Genomic DNA, 12,069 nt, shown 5'->3' on the forward strand with positions numbered 1-12,069 from the left:
AAGAGATAATAAATTATTTTAAGCCACTAGATAACTAGAACAGAAATTATATATTTGCACACAGCTATGTGTGTGTATATATATATGCTTTTGAATGGATCCATCAATGATGGATCAGTTGAATGATTTTCATTTGCTCATGTATTCATTGACTCAACATCTATTGAGCTCATGTATTTCATTTGCTCATGTATTCATTGACTCAACATCTATTGAGCATACATGTCAGGTACTATGCTAATCTCTGCGAATATAGTAGTGAACAAATTCATTATGGTCTTGCCTCTGAGGAACTTACAGTCTAGTAAGGGAAGATGACAATAAACAAGCAAACACACAAATAATTGCGAACTTATAAATCATGTCATTTTTTTAATTTGAAAAAAAAGAACATGGCGCTATGCCAGAATAAGAAAGGAAAATCCAGCCTAGCCTGGTAATATGGTTTGGATTTGTGTCCTCCTCCATAATGAATTGTAATCCCCATTGTTGGAGGAGAGGCCTGGTAGGAGGTGATGGGATCATGGGGGCGGATTTCTCCCTTGCTGTTCTCATAATAGCGAGTCCTCCTGAGATCTGGTTGTTTAAAAGTGTGTGGCACCTTTCATTTCGCTTTCTTCTTCCTGCTTTTGCCATGATTGTAAGTTTCCTGAGGGCTTCCCAGGCATGCTTCCTGTACAGCCTGTGGAACCACAGAACCAATTAAACCTTTTTTTCTTTATAAATTACCCAGTCTCAGGTAGGTCTTTATAGCATTGGGAGAATGAACTAATACACCTAATAATCAGTTAAGGCCCCTCTGAGGAGCTGACTTTTAAGTGGAATCTGAAACGCAAGAAGGAGCCAGCTACATTAGGGGTGGAGAATGCAGAAAGCTTTCTAGAATAAAGGAACAATAAAGATCCTAAAGTGGGAAGAGGCTTGGGATATTGGGAGGACCCAGAGAAAGCCATGATGATGGAGTAGAGGGATCTAGGGGAGAGAGGCCAGAGAGGAAGAACTGGACCAGAGCAGTAGGCTTGTAGGCCATGGTGTGGGGTTTGGATTTTCTCCTAAATGCAATGGGAAGCTATTTAAGGCTTTTAGCAGGGGAGTGACATGATCCAATTTACATTTTAAAAAGGTCACTCAGACAGCCTGGAGGATAACAGATTGGAAGGGGCAAGAAGGGGATGAGGGAGGCTGCCATCCAGGTGAGGTGACGAGGTTGTCTGAAGCTGCAGGTGGAACCCTGGGAGGCACCACACAGAACCTGCTTCCTGCTGCACCTCAGACGGTTCCAGCAGCATTTGTGCTAAAGCAGGTCTTCTACGAAGTGTACTAGTGACTGATGACAAATGCTGTAGGCCCATAGTCACATCCCGAGAATCTCTCCGTTGTTTCTGCCATGCACACACTATCCCGGTTCTGGCTTGATAGATCAACAATGCCTACAGCTCACTCAACCCCGCGAGGTGTGTGTCAAGGGGTGCTCAGAGCCTGCTCCCGACCCTACTCCGGTGCACCCTCATCTCACACAGGATGCCGCTCCAGGGGTGGCTGTGGGTGAAGGGCTGTAGGAATATCGCCCGCGCACCCCCACCCCGAGCCAGCAGCAAATCCTGTATACTGGGACATGTGATGTCTGAAGTGCCAACCCATCTGGTTGACCAGATTTGCTGCCTTGATGAAGCTGTCTTTCCTGACCAAGTTGGCTGTTGTTACCAACAGATACTGGGTCCTTGTGCTGTTGTTAAATTAGTTGTGAATAAAAGGAAACCAGAGCAACTAAAGCCTGCGGTTCCCATAGGCTAGAGAAAATCTGTCGATAGCAATCATTTCCTAGGATGGTCATTACAAAGGTATTAGCTCTGCATGTTCAGTTCCCCTCTGACTTTCACCGGATTTATAGATTGTCCTTTCATAGGAACTGCCAGGCACATTTCTGACAAAAATATCTGCATGTACGTAGCCAAGTGTGTGTGGCAGGCACTGAACTGAGCACGTTGGGGAATAGATCCCATCACCTAACTACTCACAAACCTCACCTTAAATCTGTTTCCCCCAGCACCATCTAGCTACTCCCTGCTGTGAATTTAAGAGTTAGGCTGGGCATGGTGGCTCACGCCTGTAATCCCAGCATTTTGGGAGGCTGAGTTGGGCGGATCCCTTGGAGTCAGGAGTTCGAGACCAGTGTGATTAACAGGGTGAAACCCTGTCTCTACTAAAAAATACAAAAATTAGCCAGGCGTGGTGGTGGGCATCTGTAATCCCAGCGACTTGGGAGGCTGAGGCAAAAGAATCACTTGAACCCGGGAGGCAGAGCTTGCAGTGAGCCGAGATTGCGCCATTGCACTCCAGCCTGGGCGACAGAACGAGACTCCATCTCAAAAAAAAAAAAAAAAAAAAAAAAGAGTTAACCTTTGGCCAGGGCGGTGGCTCACGTCTGTAATCCCAGCACTTTTAGAGGTCGAGGTGGGTGGATCACTTGAGGTCAGAAGTTTGAAACCAGCCTGGCCGACATGGTGAAACCCCGTCTCTACTAAAAATACAAAAGTTAGCCAGGCGTGGTGGCAGGCACCTGTAATCCCAGCTACTCTGGAGGCTGAGGCAGGAGAATGGCTTGAAGCTGGGAGGCAGAGGTTGCAGTGAGCCGAGATCGTGCCACTGCACTCCAGCCTGGACAACAGGGTGAGACTCCATCTCAATGAAAAAAAAAGAGTTAGCCTTGATCTCTCTCTTCCTCCGTACTGGCATTTACTGAATATCTCCAAACCACTCACTTTTCTCCCCTGCCCACTGCTCTCCAAGATGCCTACAGCAGCGACCTCTCAGGCCTCAGTGTCCAGACTCCTCTGCTCTTCTCCCTGCAGCCTTGTTCTGAGCTCCCCGGACTCATCACTCCCTGCTCCCACCTCATCCTCTATACATCAGCCGTATTCATTGACCATTAGCCCCTCAAGTGTGCTCTCTCCCAACTCTGGGCCTTCCCATATCTCAAAGAGTTGACAGATTGCCAACTTCAGCCCTGCTTTGTTTTGTAAATTAAGTTTTACTGGCACCCATCCAACTCCATTCATTGATAGGTTATCTGTGGCTACTTTTGTGCTACAACAACAGAGTAGAAAACTTTGCCGACCCTCCATATACAATTTCTTCTGCCTCTCCTCTTCTTATGTCCTTTATCCATGTTCACACCTTCCTTCCCTTCACTTGGTTAATGCCTACTTACCCTTCAGGCCTTAGACTGGAAATAACCTCTTCCAGGAAGTCCTCCCTGACCACACCCTATCCCCTGTATATGTTCCCATAGCACTGCATTGTTGAATCACAGCAGTAATTACAATGGCCTGCTTACTTAGACAAGTCTGTATCCCCGCTAGATTGTATGTTCCTTGAGGACAGAGGCTGGGTTGTAAATCCAAAATATCTGAGACAGGTCTCAGTGAATTTAGAAAGTTTGTTTTACCAAGGTTAAGGACGTACCCATGACACAGCCTCAGGAGATCCTGGCCACGTGTGCCCAAGGTGGTTGGGGTACAGCTTGCTTTTACACATTTTAGGGAGACACAGGACATCAATCAGTGTGTGTAAGATGTACATTGGTTCGGTTCAGTAAAGTGGGACAACTCGAAGTGGGGGCTTCCCAGTTAGCAGCAGGTAAGAGACAAAAGATTGCATTTTTTTGTGAATGCTCAGTGAATCTTCATTTTTACATAAACAATAGGGCAGAGGGAGCCATCCGATATGCATTGTCTCAGGTGAACCTCAGAGGGGTGACTTTAAATTCTGTCTGTCCTTTGTCCACAAGGAATTTCCATTTATCTAAATATTTAAATGTTTTAAAACAAGCTAACAAACAGTTCAATGAAATACCTTTATACTCTCAGCCTAAGAAGTATTCCTTCATATGTAGTGAAAAATACATGTAAAGCTATGATTTGTATGTGATTAAAAGTTGGCAAACTATTTAAGATAATTTAATCGTTATGAATGTCCAGGTGTTCTAATATTTTATATTCTTATGTTTATTTTATAACATTTACTCTTCTCTTTATTTTGGCAAAAATCACTTTGTTATTGTAATCTAGATTTTCACATAATGTGTGTTCAATTGCTAGTAATCTAAAGGATTAGAAATAAAATTAATTGCATTAAAAGTATACAAAATTTGGATATATTTTCAAAAAAAGTAAATCAAAGTAAAAGCAAAATATGAATATTTACTTTATATGTTTTTTCTCCTAAATTAATCAAAACTCTATATTAAAATTAAAAGGCAAAAAATATATAATTAAGGTCAAAATTTTAAATCAAAATGATTCAAGCTAAATTTTTAACTTCGTGAACATTTAATGAAACCTTATTAAAAATATATGTAAATAAAAGGATTCCAATTCTACTATGCAATATCTATTAGTTGGCAATGTAAAGAATTGGTATCATTTCATATGCTCTATCTAGACCTACATAGGCACAAATATAATATGATTTGTTTAATATAGTTAACATCATGCTACTTGATAAGCACCCTCAGAACTACAAATTGAAAGAATACTAAGAGAAGCAAGAAAATGGACGCTTAGCCCTGATGGGAAATCATACCTCGTTTCTTGACAATCTATTACATTCATGTCAAGAGGAAAGGTTGGACAACTTATTTGTCTTTTCTCTTACCTAAGTCGTTCCTCTGCTCAAATCCTCCTTGCTTGCCAAAGAAACGTCTTCTTCCAACATCAGCAGCGGCACAGTCCACAAGCCTTTGTGGTATTCTGACATGGCCATCTTTTGTTTGAGGACACACTGCAAGGGACAGAGGGAAGCATTTTCCTGACTCCTGAACGGTGTTAGCCACAAGAGTAGTTGTTTTAAGTTACAGGTTATGCTGTGCCAATGCTGAGCATGGTGCCCAAGTGACAGAGGCACCCTGTCTTCTTTTTCTTTTGAGACAGAGTCTCCCTCTGTCACCCAGGCTGGAGTGCAATGGCACGGATCTCGGCTCATTGAACCTCCCAGATTCAAGCAATTCTCCTGCCTCAGCCTCCTGAGTAGTTGGGATTACAGGCGACCGTCACCATGCCCAACTAATTGTTGTATTTTTAGTAGAGACAGGGTTTCACCATTTTCGCCAGGCTGGTCTCAAACTCTTGACCTCAAGTGATCTGCCTGCCTCAGCCTTCCATAGTGCTGGGATTACAGGCATGAGCCACCGCGCCTGGCTATCTTCTTTAATAAGTTTATTTTTGTGTGTATTTGTAAAATGCAGCATCCTCTAAAGTGAGGGGCCATGGTAGAGACCTCTTTTGGGTGGGTGGGAGGGCAGTACTCCTCTCCTGTCCACTATTGTATCCCTCCTGCTTACCATAGAGTCTGGCACACAGTAGGTGCTCAATACATGCTGACTTGGGCACAATGAAGAATTTTTATTATTTTGGACCAATGAGGTACTAAGTCATAAATGACTGCTCTCTGGCCTAATCGCCATTAAAATATAGCCTTCTAGTAAAGCAGGGGTCAGTCAACTTTTTCTGTAAAGGGCCAGATAGTAATAAATAGTTTTGGTTTGGTGGGCCATATGATTTCTGTTGTAAATACTCAACTCTGCTATTGTAGTGCAGAAGCAGCCATAGACAATACATTAACAAATAAGCATGTCTGTGTTCCAACAAAACTTTATTTAAAACACAAGCGGGGCCAGGCTCGATGGCTCATGTCTGTAATCCCAGCACTTTGGGAGGCCAAGGTAGGAGGACTGCTTGAGCCCGGGAATTTGAGACCAGCCTGGGCAACATAGTGAGAGCTCATCTCTACAAAAATAAATAAATAAACAAACAAATAAATAGCTGGATGTGGTGGCGTGCGCCTGTAGTTCCAACTACTCAGGAAGCTGAGGAGGGAAGATTACTTGAGCCTAGGAGTTTGAGGCTGTCGTGAGCTGCGATTGCACCACTGCACTCTAGCCTGAGTAACACAGAAAGAGACCTTTTCTCTAAAAAAAAAAAAAAAAAAAACAGGTGGCAGGCCAGATTTGGCACATGGGCCATAGTTTGGCAACCACTGTACTAGAGCATAGGAGGAGAGGGATCCTGCTAATGAGGAGGAGAAGGCAGAGTTGAAAATATTTAGGAGGTGGAATTATCAGGAGTGGATGCCCCTTAGTTATTGCAGCATACCAGCAGAAGCCTGAGCTGAAACTGCCCGGAGATGCCAAAGCATCCTCAAGGCTTGCCCTCCTTCGTCTGGGTGGCTGTTCCTCCTTCCTGGCTTCCCTGGTTTGTCACCCCTGCTCATGTTTGTCTTACTATAGGTGTCTCCAGATTTCTGGCTTTCTCAGTGCTTCTACAGCCTGGCTGTGCACTAGAATCACCCAGGGTGTTTATTTAAAATGTCCCTGCCAAGACCGTGTATTAGTCGGCTAGGGCTGCTGTAGCAAAATACTGCAGACTGGGTGGCTTAAACAACAGATTTCTTTCCCTACGGTTCTGGAGGTTACAAGCCCAAAATGAAGATGCTGTCAAGGCTGGTTTCTGGTGCGCCCTCTCTCTTTGGTTTGCAAATGGCCACTTTCTCTCTGTGTCTTTTTTTTTTTTTTTTTTTTTTTTTGAGACAGAGTCTCACTCTTTCACCAGGCTGGAGTACAGTGGTGCGATCATGGCTCACTGCAACCTCTGCCTCCCGGGTTCAAGCCATTCTCCCTAAGCCTCCCGAGTAGCTGGGATTTCAGGCACGTGCCACCGTGCCCAGCTAATTTTTGTATTTTTAGTAGAGACAGGGTTTCACCATGTTGGCCAGGGTGGTCTCAATCTCTTGACCTTGTGATCCGCCTGCCTCGGCCTCCCAAAGTGCTGGGATTACAGGTATGATCCACCGCACCTGGCCTCTCTCTGTGTCTTTAAGTGGCCTTTTCTCTGTGCATGTGCAAAGAAAGAGAACAAGAGAGTGCTCTGGTGTCCCTCCCTCTTCTAATAAGGGCATCAGTCCCATCAAATTAGGGTGCTACCCTTATAATCTCATTTAACCTTCATTATCTCTTTAACAGCCTATTTCCAATTATAGTCACATTGGAAATTAGAGCTTCCACATATGAATTTTGGGAAAATACAGTTTAGCCCATAACACCAGGTTTTTGGATTCATTGGTCTCAGGTGGAGTCAAGGTACTGACTTTTTTTTTTAATAAAAGCTGCCCAGAAAATTCTAATGCTCAGCATGTTTGAGAAGGACTGGTAACCAGTTGATATTCTGGCTCTGGTCTTATTAACTCAGCTCTGTCATTCTTCCAGGACGAAAATGCAGTTAATAGCTTGCCATTTCCATGCTTGGTTGAACTCTTTTGGCCAGCCCCCACTTCAAGGGAAGGAGAACTGGATAATATGTAGAAGGAACAGCAGGAGAAAGGAGATTTCCAGGTTTCTACTTGGCTGGTGGCAGGGCCATTCCATAGGCAGGAGCAGGTCTACAGGTGAAGGTGATGTGATTGGCTGTGTGATGATGACTGAGCTGCCTCTGAGACAGGTGCACATTGTTATCAATAAGTAAGTCTGGAATTGAGAGGAGGAATCTTGCCTAGAAATAAAGATTTTAGTCTTTATCAGCAAAGAGTTGGAAGTTAAATGCATGGGAATGAATTACTGGGAAAATAGGGGCAAAAATGGAAACCTGGAGAATTCTAGCACTTAAGAGAGGAGGAGAAAAAGAATTTCCAGTGACTATGACTAAAAGCAGCCATTTGAGTTAGTGGGAAACTAGAGGAATGGGTATAAAGGAGGAAGAGGTCAGTGGTAAAATGTAACCAAGGGTCAGGCACAGTGGCTCAAGCCTGTAATCCCAGCACTTTGGGACGTTGAGGTGGGCGGATCACCTGAAGTCAGGAGTTTGAGACTAGCCTCACCAATATGGTGAAACCTCGTCTCTACTAAATGTACAAAAATTAGCTGGGTGTGGTGGCGCATACCTGTAAACCCAGCTACTTGGGAGGCTGAGGCAGGAGAATTGCTTGAACCTGGGACACGGAGGTTGCAGTGAGCCAAGATTGTGCCACTGCACTGCAGTCTGGGCGATAGAGTGAAACTCTGTCTCAATAAATAAATAAATAAAGTAACTAAGAAGCTAAATTTTTAAAAATCTGAAGCATCTCCTGGATTTGACAATTACAGGGCACTGGCAAACATTGTGAGAGGTGGTGGCCCGAGCTGGATAACCTGAGTCTGTTCCTGCTCTGAGCTCTAGGATGCTGACCTGGATGGGCAGTGTCAGCAGATTCCCTGGTTTTCTGGATTCTGGGCTGGGCTTGGCCAATGGAGAATACTGGCAGGACGTGAGAGGGAAGGAGGAGGGAAAGGGTGAAGTATTGATTCGCCTTGCTTCCTTGAGGTGAGGGTTCCCCGGGCTGGCTGCATTCCTTGATGAAGGCCACCATTCCTGTTGGGTGGCTCTCTCCACACAGTGCCCCCTGTAAAGCCTCTTCCCCCTTTTCCTGCAGACCTGGGGTAGTGCAGCTTCCTCCTCTTACCAGCCCCTGCAGTGCCACACTATTCTTTTGACTTTTCTCTATCTTGTCAGCATCTTTGTAAATAGACCTTCTACTAAACCCTCCTCAAATTACTCAATGTAGTCTGGGCACCGTGGTTCATGCCTGTAATCCCAGCACTTTGGGAGACCAAGGTGAGAGGATCGCTTGAGCCCAGGAGTTTGAAAGCAGCCTGGACAAGATAGGGAGACGCCATCTCTAAAAAAATTAAAAAAAAAAAATTAGCCAGGTGTGGTGGCATGCACCTATAACAGTCTCAGCTATTCGGGAGGCTGCAGTGGAAACATTGCTGACGCCTGGGAGACCAAGACTGCGGTGAGCCGTGATGGTGCCACTGCACTTTAGTCTGGGTGACAGAGTGAGATCCTGTCTGAAAAAAAAACCCAATTTAAGTGTGCCTTTTGTTTCCTGCTGGGATCCAGACTGATACAGGGCTCAGTCCAAACTGAAGTGGGTTGGGGAAGGAGTGGGAGAGTAGGGAATATAAAACGTTATTTTGAAGAGTACCATAGAAAAGTACAGACAGTAATAGAAATCTACACCAGAATTTAAAAAAGGAGATTTTATCATTTTGCTTCAGATTTTTTTTTTTTTTTTGGAAAGACAGAATACTAAAGATGAGGTTTCTTTTGGTTTCTGTCACAACGTCTGTCTCCTCTATCTCTCAACAGAGAGTGAATTAGGTATGAACCTCATTAGGTATGAACCCTTCTAGTCCATTTTTGATAATTTACTGTTAGTATGTGTTTTCGAATTTATCTAAATGCTTCCATACTGTATATATTATTCAGCAGCTCCCTCAAACCCTTTTTTTTTAGACAGAATCTCGCTCTGTCTCCCAGGCTGGGGTGCAGTGGCATGATCTCAACTAACTGCAATCTCTACCTCCCAAGTTCAAGCGATTCTCTCACCTCAGCCTCCCGAGTAGCAGAGACTGCAGGTGCGCACCACCACGCCCAGCTAATTTTTTGTACTTTTAGTAGAGACAGGGTTTTGCTGTGTTGGCCAGACTGGTCTCAAACTCATGACCTCAAGTGATCCGCCTGCCTCGGCCTCCCAAAATGCTGGGATTACAGGTGTGAGCCACAGCACCTGGCCCCCGCTTTTTTTTTAACTACACTTTTTTGTTTTTGTCTTTTTTTTTTTTTGAGATCACGTCTCACTCTGTCACCCAGGCTGGAGTGCAGTGGCGCAATCTCTACTCACTGCAACCACCACCTCCCAGGTTCAAGAAATTCTCATGCCTCACCCTCCTGAGTAGCTGGTATTATAGGTGTGCGCCACTGTGCCCAGCTAATTTTTGTATTTTTAGTAAAGATGGGATTTCACCATGTTGGCCAGGCTGGTCTCGAATTCCTGGCCTCAAGTGATCCACCTGCCTCGGCCTCCCAAAGTGCTGGGATTACAGGCATGAGCCACTGCACCTGGCCAGAACTACACTTTTGAGAACTATCCATGTTGATATTTACAGAGCTAGGCCATTTGTTTTAACTGTTGTATGTTTTATTATATCTTATTTTATTTATTTGTTCTCCTATTAATGAATATTTTTATAATTCCAATTTTCCACTATTATAAACAATGCTGCAATAAAAATCTTTATACCTTTCTCCTGATGTATGAGTGTTTCTCCACCATCTATACACAGAAGAGAAATTGCTGATCATGGGGTTTGTGCATTTAAACTTTACTAGATATTACCAGATTGACATTCATCCACAGACCCTGGTAAGTAGTTCTACAGACTCCCACAAACAGTAGGTGTAAATTCTCATTTACTTGTTCCATGTTCAACATTTTATATTGTCAGAGTTTGTGGTTTTTGAAAATGTGATGATTATAAAATGGTATGCAACTCATGTTATTAAACATTAATATAATTTTGGAGTAGATAATACATGCACACAGTATAAAATTCAGAAGCTACAGGAGCATATACAGTGGAAAGCAAGTCCTCCCTCAGCCCCTGCCCTTTAGCCACTGTCTTAGTTCGTTTGTGCAAAATACCATAGACCGGGTAATTCACAAACAATAGAAATTTATTTCTCATGGTTCTGGAGGCTGGGAAGTCCCAGATCAAGGCATAAGCAGGTTTGGCATCTGATAAGGGTTTGATCTCTGCTTCCAAGCTGGTGCCTTGTTGCTGCATCCTCTGGAGAGGAGGAACAGTGTGTCCTCGTGTGAGACAGAGACAGAGGGCAAGAAAGGGTCAAGCTCTGTGTGAAGCCTCTTTTATAAAGACCTTAATTCCATTCATGAGGGAAGAACCCTCATGACCTGATTACCTCCTAAAAGGCCCCATGCCTTTAAAGTCACCACGATAAGGATCAAGTTTCAACATGAAATTTGGAGGGAACACCATCATTCAAACCATAACCACCACTTAGTTCTCTGCTCTGTTGTCTGTTTCTTGTGTGCTCTTCAGATATATTTTATGCAGTTACATGTGTGTAGTAAAACATTAAACTTTTTCTATCCCATTTCTTTTGTCTCAGTAGATTATACAGCTTTATAGATTCAATGTTAATTGTTTTCATTTCATACATGAACTCTATTTTCTTAGATCCAACAAGCACAGGTTTGGGTGACTACTTGGAAAAAGCTCACAATCCCTAAAGTCAAGAACCATCAATTCCAAAGGTACCATTGCAACTGCTCTAAGGGACTTAGGGGACCTCTACCTCAAGTTTCACTCTCCTAGAATTTCCAGTGGAAGCTTGCAGACTAGGTCCTTTTATCTGCTATGGTACAGTCAGAAAAACAGATACCCCTCTAGGTATCTCAGATAGAAGGAGGCTTATACAGGGAATTAGAGGCTTAAATAACTCTAGGAAAGCTGCAAGAGTGATAGTGATCGGGACACCTCTTTCAGGAAATCTGGTAGTGCAGGAATCACAAGGAAGCCACTGCCATTGCTCTCAGCTGCCTGTAGAGCCAGTTGGAGTATTTTCAGGAGAACACCCAAAAGTTTTAGGCAAAATTCCATGTCAGCCATCTGCTGCTGCCTCGAGAAAACAATGGCTTCTCCTTTTCTTCCCTACCAAATCTCATGCAAGTGCCTCTCATTGGTGGAGTCCAGGCTGAATACTGTTGGCAAGATCAGGGAAATGTAGTTTCCAAGTTTGTCCTCCTGTAGAAAAAGACAAGAGTCCAGAAAGGCAGATGTGGTACTGAGTACCCACAAATGGCAACTGGCAGGGTTCCCAATAACAATCTCCCTCTCCCTGCTTACAAACATGATTTTATTACCCAACTTGGTAATATTTCATTCTGTCTCTATTAAGGGCATATACTACATAATTTATGTTACAGGTTTTATATAGATCAACAACAATTAAGCACCTATTTTATCCTCCACATTGCCTACTTTGTGGAAGACTTAGGGAAGAGTAACACAAAAGGGAAAAGATAGAGTTCCTATTGTTAAGAAACCAAGCGTCACTTACTAAAAAGCTTTCACGGAGACCCTACTGTGTGCTCACATCAGAAACCCTAGGAAAGCAGACTGATGTGGACTCATACAGTCAAGAGACAAAAATCTGCATAGGAATGATAACAACC

At 43.6% G+C, this 12,069-nt stretch overlaps 1 long non-coding RNA gene across 1 annotated transcript in view; it reads right to left on the reverse strand.

The window, feature by feature from the left end:
* Nucleotides 1-327: 327 nt before the first annotated feature.
* The window catches only part of LOC107969295 (uncharacterized), a 36,709-nt gene continuing 24,967 nt past the window's right edge, over nucleotides 328-12,069 (reverse strand). The window contains exons 4-5 of the long non-coding RNA XR_001711034.2: nucleotides 4,657-4,782; nucleotides 328-682 (exon numbers count right to left, since the gene is read on the reverse strand). This is a non-coding gene — a long non-coding RNA (uncharacterized LOC107969295). The remainder of the gene's footprint in view (nucleotides 683-4,656; nucleotides 4,783-12,069) is intronic.

The sequence above is a fragment of the Pan troglodytes genome, chromosome 19 (assembly GCF_028858775.2).
Source record: "Pan troglodytes isolate AG18354 chromosome 19, NHGRI_mPanTro3-v2.0_pri, whole genome shotgun sequence".
In the NCBI taxonomy this organism is placed as follows: Eukaryota; Metazoa; Chordata; class Mammalia; order Primates; family Hominidae; genus Pan; species Pan troglodytes.